This window comes from Harmonia axyridis, chromosome 4, assembly GCF_914767665.1.
Source record: "Harmonia axyridis chromosome 4, icHarAxyr1.1, whole genome shotgun sequence".
NCBI lineage: Eukaryota > Metazoa > Arthropoda > Insecta > Coleoptera > Coccinellidae > Harmonia > Harmonia axyridis.
Genome location: NC_059504.1, coordinates 35,448,948 through 35,473,160, shown reverse-complemented (window position 1 = coordinate 35,473,160; position 24,213 = coordinate 35,448,948). Strand labels below are relative to the sequence as shown.

At 34.4% G+C, this 24,213-nt stretch overlaps 1 protein-coding gene across 2 annotated transcripts in view; it reads right to left on the bottom strand.

Annotated features, from left to right (window-relative positions):
- Positions 1 to 24,213, bottom strand: part of LOC123679356 (probable nuclear hormone receptor HR38) — a 130,749-nt gene that overhangs the window by 66,191 nt on the left and 40,345 nt on the right. The window contains exon 1 of one of the 2 annotated variants that reach the window (XM_045616934.1): positions 10,450 to 10,571. The exons of the other annotated variant lie outside the window; for it this stretch is intronic. The gene's annotated coding sequence lies outside the window, so the exon portion shown is untranslated. Of the gene's footprint in view, positions 1 to 10,449; positions 10,572 to 24,213 lie in introns of those variants that run through there. 2 annotated transcript variants of the gene reach the window in all.

Here is a 24,213-nt window from a genome sequence, read left to right as displayed (position 1 = left end):
GAAGAAATCCGACAAAGAACTAGAGTCGTAGATATTATAGCGCGTGTTGTAGAATTGAAGTGGCAGTGGGTAGGACACGTGGCTCGACAAGACAAATCGAGATGGACATATAAAGTGACACACTGGCGACCAAGAACGACGAAACGTGTAGGTAGACCACAGAGAAGATGGCTTGATGATGTGAAGCAGTATGCAGGAAATAGATGGTTTCAGATAGCTCAGGACAGGACAGCATGGAGGAACATGAAAGAGGCCTACGTCCAGGAGTGGATAAGGGAAGGCTGATGAAGAATGCTCAGCCCATATTGCGAAAGTGGTCAAGATATACTTGGAAACGTTGAAATCGGAAGTCCTACCCCGCCGGCCGTATTCTCCAGACGTTACTTCCTCGGAATGTCACTTGTTTCGATCAATAGCACACGGCCAGGCTGACCAGTACTTCCGGTCTTATGAAGAAGTGAAAAATTTAATCGATTCATGGATCGCTTCAAAAGATGACCAGTTTTTTCAACGCGTGATTAATACGCTGCCCGAAAGATGGGGGAAAGTAGTGGCCAGCGATGAACAATACTTTGAATCATAAATGTATAACTAGCTTTTTAACAATAATGTACATTCACGATTGAAAAAATAAATATTGAAATTGATTGTGGTATGAAATGAAAACACGATTTATATAAGATTAAATAAGGAGATGGATATGGAATCCTTTCTTCAATCTTTTGGATATCTATCTTTGAAGAATCAATATAAATAATATAAAAAAATCTTCCTGAAAAATCAAGAAGCCGCCCCAAAGACGAAATAAAAGTCAGCAAAAATCAAAGTTTATTTCAAAGAGAGCGCCGACAAGCTTGATGAGTACATGAGTTTCAGCGTCAATAACTCGCCATTCAACGTGAAGTTTCCGTGGATAAAAGTGCAGTAACTTCAATTCAGATCTTGCGTCGGCTATCTTGTATGTAATCTGTGTTACTGTGTACTTACCACTCCATCCTTAATTATTATTGTTATCCCCATTTCACCGAATACATAACAATGAATGATAGACAATAAATTTGAAGCAAGCCAGAAATGAACATGTCTCTAGATGATATACCGGAGGCAGTCGCTCCAATTGCAGGCAAGAAATTCATAGCCTTTGGAACAGCCGCAAAGGGGAGAGATCCGCATGCAAAACAATGTGGGCGTGTTATTGTTAGAGTAATTGTTTGAGTTATTTATCTAGAACGCTTGGATTCGCGAACCCGATAGATTATTCATCCTATCGTGAGAACACTTTCTATTTCAAGTTTCAAACTGTCGTTGCATGCTCGGGCAGAGACGTAATCGGGATTTTTATGGCATGTTGTGGCAACGTCTCAAAATTACAGGTGATGTTGCATGATTTGGGTTCGTGGAGGATTTTCTGGGGAAAGTTTCAGAAAGATTATACTTTTGGTGAATTGATTGATGGGAAGCTGACGTCAAAAAAAAGGAAGAGATTTCATTAAAAATTTTACATCCTTGAAGTTTTTAAACGTTCAGTAAGAGTAGGACATGGGTTTCTTGATTTATTTCGGAGCTTTGACATTCATGGAATGCCACCTAGGAAGATCACATTTGATGTAACTAGCCTTTGTAGTTTAACAAATCTTCGAGATAACTGTTACCTGTTAAATATTTCAAAATAAATATAATTATAATAATGGAATCCAATAATATTTTATACAGAAACTATTTCACTACAATAAGAGCAAATGATCAAATTCATCGCAATTCTGAAAAAGCTGATTTCTAGTTAACCGAATCGAACTTTAAAGCCTCCACTTGAGGATGGAGAAGCTATGCAACAATCATTCTTGGATTTTTAGAGCCCCAATTGCGATAATTCTGCTTATTAACGTAGCCTTCGTAACCTAAAAAGGGCTTCATCACTAAAGATGATTTTTCGATAAAAATCATTTTGATGCAATTTAAGGACTCAATCAGCGCGAAGATACGACTTCGCTAGTGATCGATCGGCTTTAGTTCTAGTATCAACTCTTCTTCTTCTTCTTCATTCTTCATTTTAGGCGATTCGCCTGTTTCTTTCCGTCGAATCTCTGCCTACACTGACAAATTGTCGCTCCATCGCTTTCGAGGGCGTCCTAAACTTCTGCGACCTAGTGGTGATTTGTCGCGTGCAATTCTGACCATCCTTTCCTCGTCCATTCTACTTATGTGGTCGTTCCATTCTCTCTTTCGACCCAATACCCACTCATTGATATTTTCCACCCCGCATGTTCTCCTTATATTTTCACTTCTCTCCCAGTCGAATAGTGTCTTTCCAGCTATTCTGCGAAGTACCCTCATTTCGGTGGTCTCCAGTAGTTGTCTTGTCCTCGCTGTGTCTGGTCGAGTTTCAGCGGTGTATGTCATAGTTGGTCTTACTACTGCTTTATAAATTCTGGCCTTTGTTTCCACCTTGATATTTTTATTTCGCCATACCGTGTCACTCAAACATCCCGCCACTCTTGTTGCCCTCACAATTTGTGCCCTCACTTCCTCCTCAACATCACCACAGCCTGATAATTCTATGCCTAAGTATTTGAACCTCATTTCTTGTTGGATGAGTAGTATCAACTCAAACACAATAAAAGTTAAATATGTAGTTGATCTAATTAAGGATTAGAACTGATCTTTAAAAGCCTTAAAGTTTTTCGGCAAAATCAACGAAATGTCTTTTCTCAACATTTCGAGCTACGAGAAGTACGCACACGGTTTCGATTCTTCACATCACAAACTTGTCCCAAGAGCTCAAATTTTTTCACCAGTTTCACTACTTATTGCTGGTCGAGAAGGTGTTTCACGCCGACGCAAAAGTGCTTTAGTTTTGCGAAAATTTTTGTGCAAAATATTCACTATTTTTGGAGTGGATTTCAAAAATTTCGATGTGCTGTTAAAGTGTGTCTCGCTATGTTTTTATTAATGACAAGTTTTTACTTGTCAAAGGTCAAAAAAATTTGTTTCTCGTTCAATCTTTGCAGTGATAGAAATAGCTTAATAGTGTATATCGCTACGGCTCAATTTTTCTAATACCTATACAAAAAGATGCTGACCGTTGGCTTATTTCTACTGAATACTATAAAATTTTTAATATGCGTTCGAAAAAATACAACTCCATAGTTTTTATATGATTGAAATTGAGACAATGGTATATCATAAAACAACACTCAAATAATAAAAAAAAAAGTTGATTTGAATGTATCAAATATGTTATAAATATGAGGAAAACTTGAATGAATGAATTGAAGCTTTTAACGTTTCACACATTATATGTAATACCATAGCATTTTTTGCTTGTCATTATCTTTCTTGTCGCTTCATGCACACAATAATATCCCAGTGAATTCAAAATTCGTTATCTATTCTAGGTGACCACTTTAGTAGCAAAATATTAACAAACTGAATGTTTGCGAAATTGTTACTTCCTCTATTGTTTTATGGTAGGAGGAAACTGAAGCATTCAAGTATTTCCCCATAATTACTGAAATGAATGTGACAGAATTTTTCTCTTGGTTATTAAATTATTTGACCATCACAACTTTGAAAGAAGTGAAAAATTCATATACAAAACCTAAACAGGCTATATCACCTCTCCATGATTTCAAAATTTCGATATACAAAATATGAATTTCGGACTATTGCAATATTGAACTGTTTCCGCCATTTCTATTTGGTAGTATAAATTATGATTTAAACAAGTTCTATAGGTACTTTCCATGTATTTAGTGCCTACATAAAATATAATACAAACAATTTGGGGATTACACTATCTAACCAATTAAACAGTTTCAAATTTGTTTTTGGTAATGAAACAATAGAAAATGTAAAACCTTTTTTTATTTGGAACTAAAACATGATACCTAGGTATTTACCAAGTAATTTTTTCTCGTTAGTTCTGATTTCTGGCCTACAGTGGTACTGGGGTATTGAATACCTCAGTAAAATGCTAGGCTAGGTTGCAGTATATTTCGGAAGCAAAGACAAAAGTAAGAAAAATTCATTGGAGAATATGTATCACTTTTGTAGGTGACTATGTTAGGCACATCATCTCAGCTAGCAGCTTCTCTAAACAAGGATGACTTTGTACCAATGTAAAAGTCATCCTGGGAATGTAGGTACATTGCCTCACTAGGCAATGTACCCTGTCAGGCATCAATATAAATTTGAATGTTCAAAAGAATAAAAAAAATAACTCCGAAGAATATTTACTTTATGTCCTCGTCGTTGAAAAATTATCTAGGTACTCATATATGGACCTCAATAATGGGACGCATCGGAAGGTAGTCATCCTGCCGTAAAAACCATCATGTACCTCCCTCATAAGAGGTTATTATCATCGAATACTGCGAAATCCCAAAAATAAACCCTGAGCACAGTATAGGAACTATACAGTAGTAACACTTCGAGGATTTTTTATCCATTTGTCGGACACGTGCATTCCTCCTAGCGCAGCTTAGAGAAATTGAACTATATCATAGAAATCGTCGATTTGCACGTGAACCTAACCTTAGTGTCAAGTTATTTACTCATTTTACCTTGTTATGTTACCGAGTAAACATTCGTTTGTTAATTTTGAATTTCCAAGATTTCAATTACTTATTGATTCATTCAAAATGGTGAATCAATGCAGCATGTTTAATTGTCGAAACGACAGTATCAATTCAAAAAACAAGATTTCTATTGATTATATTGATATATTTGTGTGATAAAACAAGATTTCTATTGATATATTTTTAAGGTATATGTATAACGAAGAATATAGTCTCTCTTCTCATAATATGTTTTTCTTTAATTGTTTTAAAAAATTCTGTGACAAGTTAAAATACCTCCATTCAAGACCCTTATCTTGAATTTTAGTAAGAAAACTAGGAGTAAACATGAGTGACATAAACAACTAAGTCGATATTTATCTATAATTGACCTCTAAAAAAGGAAAAGATTTTCAATTCACCTGATTTTTTTTTGTGTTCTGTCCTCATACCTCCGACATATCTAAACCGATCTCGGAACTTTTTTTGGTAGGTATCAGCTAAGGTTAACCAAATTACAATAATTACCTAAGATATTCAGTTCTACTTCAGGTATTATTGTATGACACCGACCCCAAAGCCCTAAATGTACGTAATAACATGTTAATTTCCAGTACTTTCTTCATTACAATATTTCTAAATCGGTTCTGCTTTTTTGTTGGAAAGCTTTTATGAGGAATTGGTATTTATATTATGGAATTATTATAGGAATGGAATAACTTGAAAAGAATGCATCAAATATTAGTTGCAAGCCAAATGTTAATAATGAAAGTTTCAATGATTTATTGAACAGTATTTTAGAGGAAAAAATATACAATTTGTATGAGATAATTATAAATTACGTCCTTATTTCTAGTGTCACTATAATAAATAAATATACTAACCATTGGTATATGAAATTCAGAAATACTGGAAAAATGACTTCCAAAGCCACTCTCTATATTGGAAATTTTAAGATATCTATGAAAATTCTAATATACTTTTGAATTCCCGCTCAAATGAATGAAGATCCTGAGAGCTTCCTCCTGCGCTGGGAGGAATGCGCGAATTCCCGATTGGAACAAAATTTCAGTTCATTTTATCGAGACTGTTACTACTGTATAGTTCCTATACTGTGCCCTGAGCACACATTCCAAAAACGCATGGTATACATAACATCGCGTTCCGCATACGAGTACCTATACCTAACTATTTCAACGCCCGTATCGAGCCAATAAATAGCATTCATACAAACTTCCAGTATTCATATAGTTTTCGTGAGTCGTATTCAACCTAAACAAACGACGGTCTTAATGGAAACATATGAATCCAGTGAATAACAAGCTCACTTGTAATTTACGGAGAGATTTAGATGCCCGGTAAGGCGAGAACCCCGCTGAGTCGCGGAGACTTCAACGTCAGAGCAAGCGAGAAACTCGGTGCTATTATTGCGGTCTGGCGTTTGGGACTCGGATCGAGCGTAATCGAATTCATTCTTCGGATTTCTTATGGCCGCGAGGAAAAGATGTGGATATTGGTATAGATATGTGGGCAGGTCGGTGGTATTTTATGACGGAAGTAGGTATGCTTCCATGCGATTTTGTTCGAATTGTAATAACATTCCGTTGCGGAATTGTAGTCATAAATACGGAATATCTATCGGTTTCATCTTTGTATGTAGGATTCGATTCTCGTGATGTTCGTCTTGAATAATCGAAGGATTATGAAGGAATCTTCGTGTCGTTTGAATTCGATGGAAGATCCTTCAGATTCTACACCTACCTACAGAAATTTTAGGATTTCAAGTTTTGAGCGTTCGTTTTCTGAACAGATCACTTTATTATTTTGTCAAAATGTCTGCACATTTTGAAATTTGAGCCGGGGATGTTCCCACACTATACGGTTCGACTCCATGGTCAAATTAAAGTAGCTATCTACGGACTGAAAATACCTAGAATCTTGAAAATTTCAGGGTAGGTTCGGATCGCGAATTTCGCGATTTAGTTTGTTAATGGACATAATTCGACTATGGTTATTTCGCAAAAATAATCCCTTCAAAATTTTCTTCTCTTGTTTTTCGGGACGTGCACCTATTTTGCAGAAAAATAACAATTTCGAGCATCGTGTAGTATCATGTTCACTAGAATAATGAAAAATTTCCTCATATTTCCGTGACTCAAAATCGACGGTGATGGGATTAAGTTTCTTGATATAAAATAAAATTTCAAGCTTCCTGCAGAATTTCGAGCAGATCAAATGATCAGCAGAACCATAAAAAATATCCAATATTTCCGTGACAACATAGTGGAGTTTTTGTAAATGAATATTAAATAAAAATTACAAGCTTTAAATAATATTTCATGTCAATCGCGTCATCAGAACCGTAAAAAATTCAGGCAGAATATCGAAAAAAACGTGACGTGTAGTCAGGAGTTTTTGAGCGCTCGTTCAATTACACACCCATTGAGGACTTGCGGGATTCAGATACAGAACTGCGTATACACGGTGTTTCAAAAAAAAGTGACCCCATCTCTAGTGAAATAATTGGGGTTTGCACAATGAAAATATTCGTAATATTCAAGATAATGAGCGTTGAAGAATAGTAATTTACGTAACAAGTCCGGAAAATAGGGTTTTTTTGGACGAATAGACGAAATTCCAGGACTCGCTTACGCTCGTCCTGGAAGTCTGTGAGTCCAAAAAAACCATTTTCGGGCGGGTTGCGTACAATATTTTTTCGGCAACCATGTAAAATAACACTATCGCTGCTGCTTTCCATATTTTATTGCGATTGCGATAAAAAAACGCAAATTTTTGACAACTAATTTCATATGAACTGTCAGCCGTTATCTCGGTTGCTATGGATTCTATGATTCTTTTCCGGCCTAGTCCGGGAAGTACGTACTTTCCGGACTAGGTCGGGAAATGCTACTTTCTCAGAGAAAAAGCGTCCGGGAAGTGCTCTCTTCCCGGACGGTTGCAGAAAAAAAATATTTTACGCATTTTTTGAGATTTCGCCAAAACTACTGGCAACATTCTTATGAAATTTTATACGAATATGTTTTGAAAACTGAAACATTCCATGAGTTTGTTAGTTTGTTTTCATATCTGACTCTCATAGAAGGCGCTAGTTACACGTATTACAGTCCTTTTTGAAAATAGATGCATTAGTCAGAATTTCAAGTGAACTCAAACATTATTCAATTTCATACCAAAAAGTTACTATTGATAGAACTCGACACAATGTACCGTTCTTGGAATATTTTGATCTCAAAAAAATGTGTAAAAATTTTATTCCTCAACGCTTATTAGGTATCTTGTATACGAATGGCGTTAAGAAAGTTTTTGATTGAGTAAACCCCAATTATTTTTAGGTTCCTACCATAGAGTAATAAACATAGATAGAGGAAGTATACGCAATTTTTACATATCCCCAACAGATTACGCTGTCAAATTGTGATATATTTTCAAATCCACAATTTTACTATATCATTATATGAATGTAGGTATATTATATTGAATGGGATATATTTATTTGAGTGATTCCCAATTAAATATGCAAATTTGAATATTTGGAATCCGATATTTTTCCTTATTCTCGAATTTATAACAAGCAGAATATTTATTATTTTCTGTATCTACCTGCTGAAATCCAAGTTTTAGCAACTTTTGCTCTCCTATAGTGTCATCGGTGGTTTCACGTCGTTTGGCGCGCTTGAAGTTTGTTTTCTGAATTTCTGATATATTTAGGTAAGTATTTATTTCAATATATTTTGAGTTAATATGAAACGTTGATTCACTATGAGACATAAGAAGTGCGTTCTTTGTGGAGAAACTCGCGAATTGAGTAAAATATCGTATCACTGATATGTTTTATTTGCGTGCGTTTGTCAAATTTGATAGTCCATGTTGAGGAGAAAATTTGCTCACTGAAAATGAATTATGCTCCCTCTATCTATGTTTATTACTCTGTGGTTTTTACCTATCCTAGAAACGTGATCACCTTTTTTTGAAACATCCTGTAGAGGTACCTATACAGTGCTCTCCTATTTTTTTACTCCCATCGAATGCCCCCGAACGCCTTGTACAGGGTGGGCAAATTTCGATGTTTTAGCACTACAACTTTTAAACCAGAGGAGATGGACGAAATCTAATACCCCCTTCTCGATTTTTTTTCCTGAGAAACTAACGAGGGTAGTATTCATTTTTGGCCACCTTCTTTTGTTTTCGAGTTATAAGCGGAAATTGGAAAAATCGCGATATCGAAAAACATTTATATCTCCGCTAATGCTGATGATAAAGCTCTGAAAATAAAACATTATACAGGCACTTTTTTACGTAGAATCCAGTGGCGTGCTCGTCTTTTCAACATGGTCTTTAATTACGAAACTATGACCCAAAGTTATGTTTTTTCAAATGGGAATACCAGATTTATGTGCCATTTTTTGAAAGCTTAATTTTTTCTGATTCCAAAAATATATAACATCGTATGGTTTGTATTGAAATAAATAACAGAAAATGGTCAAAAACCTTTTTTTATCTAAGAGTTCCAATATTACTATGGGTTCAACTCTTGATGAGCACAGAAAAATTGAGCTTTCTATAACAAGAGCAGTAGTGCCCTTTAGTTAATCTGATTATTTCTATGCTTTTCACTAATTTCTACAAAATTCGAATCTATAAGTATATGTTTTATAAAAATAGTTTCGAAAATATAAATGAACTCGGTGAAATTTTCCTAGGTTGCTTGAACACAGTTTCCAATATTCATCTATTGAATTCGGAGCGAAATATCGAGAAGATGTGTCGACTGAGCATTGTGCAATTGTGGTCATTATTGGGTTGAATATTATTTCTTGTTTGTTCCCTTCGTAATTATATTGTTCAGTTCAATTATATATGCCTTGTTTCAGATGCTATTTGAAATGGATTGGTACTTGTGCGTTTTCATTCTGGAGACCTATGAAAATAATCTTCTGATACATCCATCTCATTACAACTCTTTCGATTGAAACATTCGATCTTATGGGTCTTTTCGTTATTTCCAAATCAATTTTTAGGTAACAATTTATAAAACATATATAGATTCGAATTTTATAGGAATTAGTGAAAAGCATAGAAATAATCAGATTGACGGAAGGACACTGCTCTTGTTATAGAATTTTTCTGTGCTCATCAATTGTTGAAACCATAGAAATATTGGGACTCTCAGATAAAAAAAGGTTTTTGACTATTTTCTATTATTTATATTGATACAAACCATACGATGTTATATATTTTTGAAATCAGGAAAAATTGAGCTTTCAAAAAATGGCACAGAAATCTAGCGTTCCCATTTGAAAAAACATAACTTTGGGTAATAGCTTCGTAATTGAAGACCCTTTTGAAAAGACGAACACACCACTGGATTCTACGTAAAAATGTGCCTGTATAATGTTTTAATTTCAGAGCTCTATCATCAGTATTAGTGGAGATATAAATGTTTTTCGATATCGCCATTTTTCCAATTTTCGCTTATAAGTCGAAAACAAAAGAGGGTGGTCAAAAATGAATTTTTTGAAACAATTGTTTTATTTCAACCTGTTCAGCTAATAACTAACTCTAAATGTTGTATCTATCTTCTTTACTTTCAGAATGAAAACAAGAATGAGTTGAATATTTGGACGATATTCTGATAATAATAATAATAATACTAAATAATAATACTACCCTTGTTAGTTTCTCAGAAAAAGAGACCGAGAATAGGGTATCAGATGTTGTCCATCTCCTCTGGTTCAAAAGTTGTAGTGCTAAAACATCGAAATTTGGCCACCCTGTACAATGATTTAGTTATTGTAATCTATTTCGGATTTATTTTACCTTAGATTGCTTCATTCGCCCAAATCAAATCAAAAAAAGAATTTAAAATACTTACCTATTCCTCCACAGCCGAATTTTCATACCTAGGTATAGGTATGGATGCCCAAAATCTTAGCAGAATGAACCGGATAAGTACATAAACGGGCAAAATCCGCTCAATGCTTCCGTTATAGTGATCTGAAATTTTGTTTTCTCAATAACTCAAAAAATTAAAAAAAAATAACAATGTTTTTTTTACACATTCCAAAACTGAAAATTCTACGGTTAAGTGGAGATTTTGCACTCTGAGGAGATAATTCAAAGTTGCTGATGATGATTACATTGTCGTCAGAACGGCGTTAAACATACCTACATACAATTCTCTGGACAATGTGGGAGTTTCTCAACCTCAACTGAAAAATATGTTTATTTTTAGAAATCAGCTCAAAATTAGGGGAACGGACTAAAATCTCAACGATTTTCATTTTCTATTGAATCCTTTGACCGTTTTTAGCTATTATTTTTTTGAATTGTAACTTTGATTCCTCGGGAACATAACTGTTCAAATGCCGTCCTCACTTTGTCTATTGTTATATACAGAGGTGAACAAAAAACCACCCTGTGTAGCAAATCCTTACTTTTCCTTCGAGCAAATAAATGAGGTAAGATTTAATCCTTTCCCCTAGTTTTGCCGGTGTGCATAGTTTCAACAAAGATATATATGTATATGAAAATAAACGAATAACTCCTCTCAATATAGGTATCAGCTTATTCTTACGTAAATCCGGGGTTAATATGCCATGAGAACATCCAAAACGGAACCGATCAAGCGCTTCTCATGAAAATTCAATGAACCGAGATAGCCCTAATGAGAATAAGTATTCATTCGCTTTTCTTATTCTTAACGTTTCATAATAAACATATGTGTTGAGCGAAGAATTACATCATAATGATGCACGCTGAAGATAAGCGCTTCAGTCTCCATTCAAGCAGGCTCTTTACATGTTGTTTCGTTGTAGTTTCGTTGTAAATACACCAAATCTTGGTAGTTGGACGATAAGAAAGAGCTCGGACTCGAAGTTTCTTCTTTCATATTTTCTACAAAGTTATTTACTTTTGTTGATCATATTAAAACGTTTCGTTCACTTTCAAACCAATTTGATTGAAATGAAAAATAAGTACGAGCTTCTTCAGAACCTTGTTCTAGAAATACTTCACTGATTCAGTCATTAATTAATGAAAATTTTGAATGATAAGAGTTTATTCTTCCACAATTTGGCTAACCTATTGTTTGGTATGGTCAGTTAGGTACGCATATAGAAATGTATTTATGAAAATTATATTGAGAATATTTCTTCTCTTAGCACAAAAGATTTAGAAAAAACAGGGTGGTCCAGATTTGAGTGTGATTACATTGTCGGATAAAATAGGTAACTCTTTTCATGAGAAAAATATTCCATAAACATATATCCTAACAAACTTGCAGGATGAAAAAAAATCTTGTTTTTATAACTTTAGTATTATTACATTCATTATTTTAATTTTAAGGTATTGAAGGCTTAATAATGTAATATTTCGAATAAGGTTAGTGTCTCCCACCAAAATTATTCAGTAGCCTAGGTATAGGGGTGCGATATTACTTTCCTTTTTGAAGATCTACACCTTTTTCGAAAAAATTGTTTCATTTCCGAAATCAACAGAGAATCATAAAAAAATGTCTCCTGAATTATTTTCATTGAATGAAAAAAGTAATTTTTCAAATTTTTCATTAGTGATTGATAAATGTACAAAAATTGGCATAGTGTATTATAACGCTTTCAGATGGCATTCAATTGAACATTTCAGAAAGGAAATTTATCATACACTCAATAAAATAAAATTATTCACAAAAGTTTTTTATTGTTTGAGTGTCTTTCTGAAATGTTCAATCAAATGCCATCTGAAAGCGTTATAATACACTACGCCAATTTTTGTTATTTCATTTATCACCAATGGAAAAATAAAAAAAAAATTATTTTTGTAGATTTGTGAGGTAGTATTTGTTTTGTACTCGATTATCTCAAAAATGGTACATTCTATGAAAATAATTCAGGAGACATTTTTTTCAATGAAGCACTGTTGAATTCAGAAAAGCAACAATTTTTGCGAAAAAGAAGGTGGTGTAGATTTTCAATAAGAGAAGCATCATTACACCCCTATAACTACGCCATTGGATAAGTTTGGCAGAAAACACTTACCTAATTCGAAACAATATATTATCAAGATTTCAATACCTAAAATTTAAAAAAATTAATCTCATAATAGCATCAGAGTTATGTATACCTGTAAGTAACAAACTGATTTTTTTTCAAACGGTAACACCCTTCATCTCGAAAACGAAGCTTTGTAGGATATATGTTTATAGGATATTTTTTTCATGAGAAGAATAACTATCCTATGACAAAGTTATTGCACTAAAATCGGGACCACCCTGTATGTTTCTCTGGAAGAGTATCTGATTATGTTGGATGGCGAGATGCACATGATATTTTCAAATATTTTGAGGATTCATTCGCTTACCCTTTCAAAATGTACTCTCTATTCCAAACAGAATAAATGGAGAATTTCTCCAAATTGATTCAGGTTCATTTTTATAATATTGTGTTCAATTCAGCAATGTTATAACAGAAAACCATTTCAAATGTCATTGATTAGTTAATTCAATTAATTTTTCCAAATTATCAATCAATTTGTACAAAAATAATTTCTCATTCTCTATTGGTAATAATAATAATAATAATAATGTTTATTTATTCCATAAAATTACACATAAAGAAGTAAAGATGGAACAAGTCAAAATACAAAAAACGTAACTATCTAATCAACTAAATTTTACAAAACTGTTTGAATTCATCAATATTGTAAGGCTCACAACTTAAAATTAAGACATATAAAGCTTTCCTGAATTTTATGTGACAAGAGAGATTTCTTATTTGTGAGGGCAATATGTTGAATAAGTTTACTGCCATACATTCAACACTTTTTTCCCTTAGCGTGGTCTTATGAACTGGTACATAGAAAGGGAACATTCTTCTTGTATTATTTAAATTTTTAAACGATTCAAAATAATGATTTTGTTTACTGAAAAAAATCAACAATCTATAAATGTACAAACCAGAGATGGTAAGTATATTATTGCTTCTGAAAAAACCCCTACAAGACTGTCTATAGCCTAAATTTAATATAGTTCTCAATGCCCGTTTTTGAATCACAAACAAATCACAAACATGAGAAGCATTACCCCAAAAGATTATCCCATATGATAGAATTGACTGGAAATTAGAAAAGTATACAAGTTTCAACAAATCAAAATCAACCTGATTTCTCAACATAAAAAGCATGTAACATACAGAATTTAGTCTTCCTCTAAGTTGTTCAATGTGAGGTCCCCACTTCAAGTGTTTATCTATTACAATTCCCAAAAAAACAATACTATCCTTGACCATGAGATTATTACCTGAAATATTTATAGACAATGGATGGTGCAGCTTAGATCTTTCACTATAAAAGAACATACATTGTGTCTTGTCGATGTTCAAGATGAGATTGTGGTTACGAAACCAGTCTCCCACCGACTTCAGTACATTATTGGAGTCTTCAATAGCTGTTGAAATATTAGAGGATTTTAGCCTATAGTTGGTATCATCTGCAAACATCCCCATTGAGTGCCTTGCTGAAACTTTGGCCTTTGGTAGCCGATTGATGTAAACAATAAACAGGATCGGTCCAGGAATACTTCCCTGCGGTACGCCCATAGTAACCTCTCTCTCCTCCGACGTCAATACTTCACCATCCACCTCCATAGCAACCATTTGCTTCCTGGATGACAAGTAGCTCTCCATTAGTTTTAATTGATTATCTCTTATTCCACAATCTTCAAGAATTTCCAGCAATCTTCCGTGCTCCACACAATCGAATGCCTTGGAGAGATCTAAAAATAATCCCATAGGTACCTCACCTTGCTCCATGGTAACTAAAACTTCATTAATTAATTCATATATGGCAGTTTCAATATTTCTGTTCTTCACGAAACCATGCTGATGAATCGAAATGACATTAAATTTGTGGAAAAAATTCAGCAATCTGTTAGACAAAATTTTTTCGAAGATTTTAGAGAACGAAGACAAAATGCTAATAGGTCTATAGCTGTTTGGATGCTCAACAGGACCTTTCTTATATAAGGGTTTCACAATGGCAATTTTCAGCAGGTCAGGAAAAATGCCCTCTCTGAAAGAACGGTTGATAATAAAACATAGAGGGGAAAGAATAACTTCTACTGACAGTTTGAGAACTTTCATTGGTATCTCATCATAACCACATGACTGTTTACTTTTCAAAGATTTTACGGTTTTCAGAACTTCCTCGTGTGAAACGTCAAACATGTAAAAAGAATTACCAAGCCTATCCCGCTCCTCACTGGGAGATTTACTCAAGCCTTCGGTGAGTATAGATGGATAATCAATGAAAAAATTATTGAAATCATCTGGCATCAAAGAAGAATTGTCATGACTACCAGATACTGCCGAAGACATCTTGCCTGTTGTGAGACTATTTATGACCCTCCAGGAAGCCTTTGACTTATTATCCGAGTTCCTTATGAAGCTGTTGAAGTAATCTTTCTTAGTTCTGGATAATAGAAGATCATATTGTTTCTTGGTGGATTTATATGTGGCATTGAATTCAGGTCTAGAAAAAGAAATTATGTAGAGCAAATCCAGCTGTTTCTTAATATTAATCAATTCAGGTGTTAGTTTGAAGTTTCTCCTTGCTGATGATACATTGATATTGACTTTAGGAAAACACTGTTCGAAAGTCCGAGAAAATCTTTCATGAAATATATTCCAAAGTTGACCGGGATCTACCTGATTAGTGAAAATGTCATCCCATTTCAACAAAGACAATTCTTCCAGGAAAAGCTTGGTGGACTCATCATTAATAATTCTTCTCTTGACTGTTCTGTCTTTTTGTTTATGATTAAATGCAGTGGTGAACTTCAGTGCTGAGTGATCGGAAATATGGTACTCGATCACACTCGTTTGTCCTGCAAGGGGAGTAATAATATTGTCCAAACAGGTGCCTGAAACAGGGCGTGTCGGCTGAAAATTTTTAAATTTCAGGTTGAAACTTTCCAGGAGAGATATAAATTCTTGGACGTCAGGGGAGCTCGAGAGGATGTCTAAATTAAAATCTCCAACTAAAATTAGTTCAGCCTTTTCCAGAGTACATCTTTCTAAAATTGTTCTCAGTTTTTCCAAAAATTGATCCACATTAGCTAAGGGCTGAGAATTAGGCCTATAAATACATACAATCAATATTTTGTGATTTTCCAGGGAAATTTGAGCAGCAGAACACTCAATGACATTTGATATACTAAGCAAATTATAGTCCAACCTTTCAGTACAGTTTAGCTCTTCTCTACTGTAGATTGCAGACCCTCCATGACTCCCTTTCGAGCGGCAATAACTTGAAACCAGTTTATAGCTGACCATTTTACACATCTGAAGTTCATCTCTACACTTCCAGTGTTCTGTGATAGCAATTATATCAGCATTTTCTTCTTGAGCCATCAACTGTAGTGAATTCAAAGCTGTACCTAGGGACCGGACATTCTGGAGGATAAGGTTAAAGTTTTTTGTTGACTCAGATTTCTTGAATTTACGGATAGGAATTACGTTTTCTGGGTTACTCTGTTCTTCTGGAAAAAATTTCTGTCGAAAGAAAACTCTCTCAAAATTACACCTCGAGGCCAAAATGTCTCACAAAATACTCTTTTGTATGCCTCATCACTGGGTAAACCAATACTAAACGCAGAGTTTTGTCCAAGAGTATTAAGTTTTTTTACTGTAATAAGTTCATTACCTTCGATGTTTTTCAAGAAAGAATGTACATCCTGTTCAGAAATGTTTTTTCCTGCGATTTTTCCAACATACATCCATCGTCTACGGATTGCTCCTTTTATTGCATTATCTGTGCTATCCATATTCGTTCCATAACAAACTTTCTTATTAGTTCTTGATTGGCGATTCCCTTTTTTCTTTTCAACTGTAATCCATTCTCCCTTGTCATCTAATTCCTTTATACTAGAGCTTGATGCAGACTTATTTACATTTGAAACGTTCTTTTTGACATTTATTCCATATTCGACATTAACGGGCTTGTTTACAATTATTTCCGGACCTTCGAATGACATTTGTGGTCGGAGAGCATGCGCCTTAATGGAATTTTCCTTCACCACAGAACTGTATGCGTTCGCGAACGATGCGTCGACAGTGGTGGGTACAGTTATCTTATCTTGAGATCTGTTATTCTGTGCTTGAGATGTTGTGTTTACAGATTTTTTTGCTGGAGTTTTACCAGTTTTTATTTGATTTTCAAGGCTGGATATTTTGTCTTTCAAAAGATTGTTATTATCAATCAAAATTATATTCTTACTTTTGATTTCTTCTAATAAGGACTTCAAATAACCAATTTCGATATGCAATATCTTATTCTCCGTCCTAGCAGAGATTTCCTCATTCCCTTCCTCACTTGTTACATGCTGACAGGTGGTGGTTTTCCTGCTTGCTGCTTTAATTAAGCAAGAGGGGTGAAAAATATCATCGCACTTTATGCATTTCACATATTCACCCACTTTGCGATTGCAGTAATTGCAAATTTTATCTGTATTTTCCGCTGAAATACTTGGACTCGCTGCGCGATCATATGGCACATCTTCACACGTTGACATTCTGAATACGAATCCATGTTTCAGTCAGAAAATGTTTTGTTTAAGTTTGTAAGCACCGCTTGAAAGTTTCTAATTTCAAGTTAGTGTTTCATTCATTTTATTTCCGATATTCTTCTCGAATTTTCTATAGTTCTGATGATTGTCCTCTTCAAGGACCCAATCAGCGAAGATACGTCATTGCTGGTTACGATACCGGCTTGAGTTTTTGTGTTAACTCAACTTCAAAAGCCTAAAGATTTCATGCAAAATACGGTTTAATGGAATGTCGTTGTAGAATACCTAATTCCCAACATTGACGAGGAATCGAGAAACCTTGGTTTTCGTCATCTCTACTCAAGGCCGCCGCCAGATATTTTAGCGCTCCAGCAAAATAAAATTTCGCTGCCTTGCTATATCCGAGGCTATACCTAATTTATATGAATTCTCGTTAAAGAAGCCTCTATTATTCTTCTCTGGCATCTTTTCCAATTCATATTAAATCGTAACTTAAAATCTCCTTGTCAAATTCATCAAATGACGTTTTTTCGATTTCATCAAAAAACGTCGTGCATTGTTCAAAAGTACGACGATCTATTTATTGGTCTATAGTAAAAAAAAGACGTAGTTCTGAAAGGTGCAGAAAGTTTTGTTTTATTAACTGACTTTGCATCCCTTACAATTTGGCGCCCCGGCAAATTGTCCGGTATGCCACTCCTGGCAGCAATATTCTCAATTATTTTTGTTCGATTCTTCATATCACTTACTTGTCCGAATAGTTCAAATTTTTCCACCAGTTTCACTATTGCCCGTCCAGAAGGTATTTCACGTAAAACCAAAAGTGCTTTACTTTAGGAAATCTAGACTGCAAATTTTCCACCATTTTTGCAGTGAATTATATCAATTTCAATTTGTTGTTGAAGCATTGGTCGTTCCATTTATAGTATTGGCGTTGTCAAAAAATTACAGCTGCCTAGATGGCGGGGTATTCAAAATAAAACCTCTTATTGAAAAATCCTTTATGACAGTAAAAAAATTGTCGTAAGCTCCAAATTGTCACAGTAACCTTTTTGATAAGTATCTATTAGACAGGAGCTCAGTGTAATAAACATATATAGAGCTAGCAGACGTCATTTTCAGTAAGCAAATTTGTCCCCAACAAGAAAACATATCAGTGATAGGATATTTCACTCAATTCGCGAGCTTCTCCTCAAAGAACGTACTTCTTATGTCCCATAGTGAATCAACGTTTCATATTAACTCAAAATATATTGAAATGAATACCTCAATATATCAGGAAGACAGAAAACAAACTTCAAACGACGTAAAACAACCGATGACACAGGAAGAGCAAAAGTTGCCAAACCTTAGATTTCAGCAGGTAGATTCAGAAAATAATAAATATTCTGCTTATTATAAATTCGACATTCAAGAAAAATATTGGATTCCAAATATTCAAATTAGCATATTTAATCTGGAATCAATCAAATAAATATATTTCATTCAATATAATATACATTCATAACGATATAGTAAAATTGTGGATTTGAAAATATATCACAATCCGACAACGTAATCTAACCATGCTGGGAACATGTAAAAATTGCGTATACTTCTTCTATCTATGTTTATTACTCTATGGGCAGGAGTTCAGAATAACTACCAGAACACTGTAAAAATCCAGAAGTCCAGGTGACCATCCCAGTATCTAAATAGAACTGTTAAAAAAGATGTTGCGACAGTTAATGGACATCGACGAGCAACCTCATAAGGCACTGAATCCATCCGATTCACTTCTTCTTCACCAACTACACGTGGGCGTCCTATCAGCCGACTACGATAAACCATAAAACGGAATCACATTAGAGATGAAATCAGGCAGTCCTTCGAATTATGTAAATTTGGTCTTAATGTATGCCTCCAAATCCGTATCTGAAAATTATTGCCCCCGTTGTCAGCTGGATATTTATTATTGCATATTAAACTCATGGCCTACTTCATCCTGGTACGTTTAGATCGAACACTGAGTGGTTTCATTATGATGTTGATAATATATCATGCGTGAATATATATACCTATGTCGATTTTTAGAATTATGCATCGTTCCTATGGCCATTGTTCTGCGATTTTATAATTGTGGACGTGATTTCAACGGCCGATTTACATTTTTGGGTTGGTGAAGTTTTGATTGATAGTTGATAATGACGATGACGGGTTGGGAACGTTTTTGCGTCATTATTTTCTGAGAGTCAAATAAGTCCAATAAGAGGTTCCATTTTGAATAGCCCGATATCTGAGCACTGTCACTTTTGAATCTGTCATCTTTTGACTTCCGACACAAGTAAAAACTATGCTAATACTAAAAATGAAAGGATTCACGCTTCAACAACGAATTGAAATTGATAAATTTCATTGCAAAAATGGTGTGAATTTTGCAGTCTCAGTTCCCTGAACTAAAGCACTTTTGGATCGCCATGAAACACCCTCTCAGTCGGCAATAGTAACTGGTGGAAAAATTTGAGGTGTTGAGACAAGTGATGTGGAGAATCGAAACCATGTGCTCAAGAACAACTGAGAATATTACTGCTGTAGCCCGTAGTGTTGATAAAAACAAAGATTTGCCGATTCTCTGTCGATCTTGGGTATTAGGAATTCCACAAACGACATGAGACCGTATTTTGTATGAAGACTAAGGTCTCAAGAGTGGATACCACCACGTTGGCTGTTCGGTTTAAAACGAAATAAGAGATATTTCTTCTTACAAATCACCGATTTTTATGGGATTTTTACATCATTTCCTCAAACAATAATTTACATGGGAGAAAGTAAATATTTTCAATTTGCGAATGAAATATTGAAAGAAAATTCGGCAACCTTTCATTTTTTGAGAAAAAATTATGATATGTACTTTGTACTAAGCATTGATAGCTAGATTGATAGGGAGAAATCTAACTGATTGATGTGCCTGTAACTCCAGTTTGGCTCAACATTTTTGAGCAAATTAGATCTCGCCTGAAAGATAATATCTTGTTGATTGAGGACAAAATATACTCATGATAAATTTGTTTTTGCTGCTTTCGGTAGGGGACCCTAAGTCAGAAGTTCATTGTTTCGTTCATTTTACTTCGAAATTTCAAATGTAATGATAGGATTTTTTTAACGGAAAAAGAAGTTCTATCAAATTTGCATGAAAAAACCTGAAGGTCGCAAAGCGATAGTTTCAGGCGTTCTGAAGTTATGGCCGAAAGAATATATTCTTCAACTGATGCACGGCGAAAAACCAAATTTTGTCTTCAAGTTCTGACAGAAACAGAAATCCAATCAAATTGGTATGAAAAACCCAGAAGGTCGCAAAGAGATAGCTTCAGGCGTTCTGGAGTTATGGCCGAAAAAAGATATTCTTCAACTGATGCACTGAAAAACAAAATTGTGTCTTCTTTCGGCCATAACTCCAGAACGCCTGAAGTTATCTCTTTGCGACCTTCTGGGTTTTTTATACAAATTTGATGGGATTTCTGTTTCTGTCAGAACTTAAAGACAAAATTTGGTTTTTCGCCGTGCATCAGTTGAAGAATATATCCTTTCGGCCATAACTTCAGAACGTCTGAAACTATTACTTTGCGACCTTCAGGTTTTTTCATGCAAATTTGATGGAACTTTTTTTTCTGTTAAGAAAATCCTATCATAACATATGAAATTTCAGAGTAAAATGAACAAAACAATGAACTTCTGACTTAGCGCCCCCTATCGAAAGCAGCAAAAACAAATGTATCATGAGTACTTTTGGTCCTCAATCAACAAGATATTATCTTTCAGGCGAGATCTAATTTGCTCAAAAATGTTGAGCCAAACTGAAATTACAGGCACTTCAATCAGTCAGATTTCTCCCTTTCAATTACCCTTATTTGATGTCGTAAAATTGAAAGTGACAATTCAAAAAGATAGAGAATTTTACAAGGATTACAGTGATGATATTTTTTCTTCAACTTCAAATGAAACATTTTCGAGTAAAATTTATTTTTCTACTCGACGATAGCTATGACGCCCCCTAGCAGTAGAGGTATGAACTTCAAAACAATTTCCAGTGTGTTTTCTTGTACACTTTAGTGGTAAAAATTTTCACCGCAAGTCTCTACGATGAGTGGATCCTGAGATATAGCCGCTTACCTCGCTTATTTGCCCACCCTAAACAAATATGAAAAAGGGCGTAAATTTACTTCCATTTAGTGGCTCCTCGAATCTTGAAGCGAAGATAACACTTGACAAACTTACGGGCGTAATGTAAGTTAATAGTGCCACTAAAATTGCCATGTGCGAATCTCACTGTTTATTTACCGTTAAGCGCTTCAGTGTTCTTCCTTGCAGACTTGCAGTTTAAACATAACAGTTTCAGTAGCTCTGTATACTTTCCGCCAGTGAACTTGCCGAATTTAAACTATAGTACATTCAGGAATTATTGACATCGAAGTAGGTCTTAATTGTGGCTTAATTTCTGGTTGCAAAAATACGAGCAAAAATATCACTGAAAATTGCTATGGTTGCATCATGAAAATAACTAGTATAAATCATCTTCATAATTTTTGAAATTAAGAAGAGAGGCATAGAGTCATGATTATATATATGGGTAATCTTCGATAAGCCCAAAAATATTGTTGAATGTTTTCACATCAAGGAACTCCAATAAAGAGATATCCATTCAGACAAGAGTCGGCAATGAGAGATGGAAGGTCCCATTGAAGATCATTAAGATATGCTTTTTTTTCCACTAAGAGCTTCTTCAATTATTACCTACTGCATTCTTTATGGGTGCTGGGCATGTGCTTTGAGAATTCAAATCATATAATGGTGAATTTCATAAAATTTTTATCGTGGTGGTTTGATTCATCAAATCACCATATACAGAGTGTTATGTAATAAGTGTCCGATATTTTACAGGATTATTCCTCAGTTATTCATAAGGTGAAAAGTTCATATAAGCATGGCTCAGCAAGGTCTTCATTTTTGAGATATTTTCAAATATCAAATTTTCATCCAGATATATGAATTTCACATTTTGTTACAAGTATTGTCTGAATTTAACACAAAATTATACTCTATAAATTTTTTCGTTTATCAATAAAAATCCTTCGATCAAATTTTGTGAAATTGTAACTGATTAATTTAATGTAATGTAGTCTTCGACTTATTGAAATCCATGTGCTTTTAAGCCAGTTCAAAAATATTATCCAGACTGATAAATTCGTTTTTTTCATTTTGGTAGAAATAAAATCATTCCATGATTTTTGGAGATAGTGTTGGTTTTCTTCCACAAATAATCCAGGTTGTAATAACTTGCCTTCTTTTTTTTTTCGAAAATTCTTCCAACAGTACTGGGGGTACTCTATGTGTGTTTAAAATTGATGCAATTATTTTTGTAATTATATGGATGAAAATCGGTAACACAATCAGCACTCAATTCAAAATAATAATAATAAATCTTCTGCCGATGATATTTTCGATACCAACTTGAATTCCACATATCAAAATACATATTTCTGAATGAGCCAAACTTAATTTCGATTTTCCACAGCCGCCCGGGATGCCAACAATTCCTGAATGAACTATAAACTGAAACAGGTGACCAGAAATTAGCAGCCTAACGTCGATTCGAATTGTCTCTTATTCGTATCGACTTCATCTAGCTGGCATCGTCCGTGTCCAGCAATATTTATGCCCGTCTGAATAATATTACCGATAGATTTCTTTATCGCAAGACAGGCTTATTCTAATTCAAGGTTGTGCCGTGCAGTTTGAGTCAACATCCCGAAGACTTCTCCATCGGATTATAGACTCTGAAATGTATTCAAATGCTCGGTTAAACAACATAATTGTCGTTCCACTGAATATAAAACGGATTTTTTCAACAGTCCGGAATGCCGATGGAATGTGGATGAAAATGAGAAATTCGAAAGGTATATATAAATACAGGTGTCCCGAAAGTAAATCACCACATGTTCACCATGAATTCAGAATCGAAAAACTCAATTTGTGTTAATAAACTATATGCTAAAAAGGTTTTGTTTTGGATTTACAGAGAATTAAATTTCATTCGAAAAACCAGAAAGAAACACCGAATGATTTTTAATACAATACAACAGGCATTCTGACAAAAATTTCTTCGAAATTTCATCCATTACTTCTGAACGTCCAAATATCGAGTTAACGATGTTGAATTGTTCAAAACTTATGGTAAGCGATGCCGCCGCATCAATTCTCTCTATCAAAGTTTCCATGTCATTTATGACATCACGGTACACCAGCTGTTTCATTTGATGTACTCCCAGAGATAAAAATACAGACACGACAGATCCTGTGAACGAGGTGGCCAGTTCCACCTCGTTCAATTCATCTTCCTGGATTATTCGTATTGGGCCAATTGCGAAAGTTTCATCCATAGTGTGCATTTAGAACGTTGATCAATTATAAAAATTAATCGAGTCTACTTCATGAAGGTTTTTCAATATAAATATACAGGGTGTTTCCTAAACATGCGGCAAAAATTCGGGGGGTTGTTCCTTGGACTATTTTAAGCATGTTTTGTCCTTGGATGATTTTTGAAAAACCTCTTTGTTTCGAAGATACAGGGCGAACAACATTTTTCATATTTTTAAAATTAATAATAGTTTAAATAAAAATGCGTACCGCACTGTGTTTACTAAGTAGGTACAATTTATTTTTAAATTTGTTTAACAACATTCCAATTACTAAAAACGGACAGTTTTTTGACTAAATATTGATAAGTGCAGATGGTAAAGGAATACAGATTAAACACGGTTTTCATTTGAATTCGCTGGGTGTAACTTAATAAGAAATGATCCTGGTGTTTTTGAAAGGGTTCGGCAGTCAATGAGGAGAAGATTGGATGCTTGTATGCTGGCTAGAGGTGGTCATTTTCAACAGTTTTTGTAGGTTGAGTTGAATTTTCATGTAATTTTTCATAATAAAATGTTATTATCTGAAATTTTGTTTCCCCTATATCTTCGAAACAAATAGGTTTTTCAAAAATCATCAAAGGACAAAATATTCTTAGAATAGTCCAAGGAACAACCCCCTGAATTT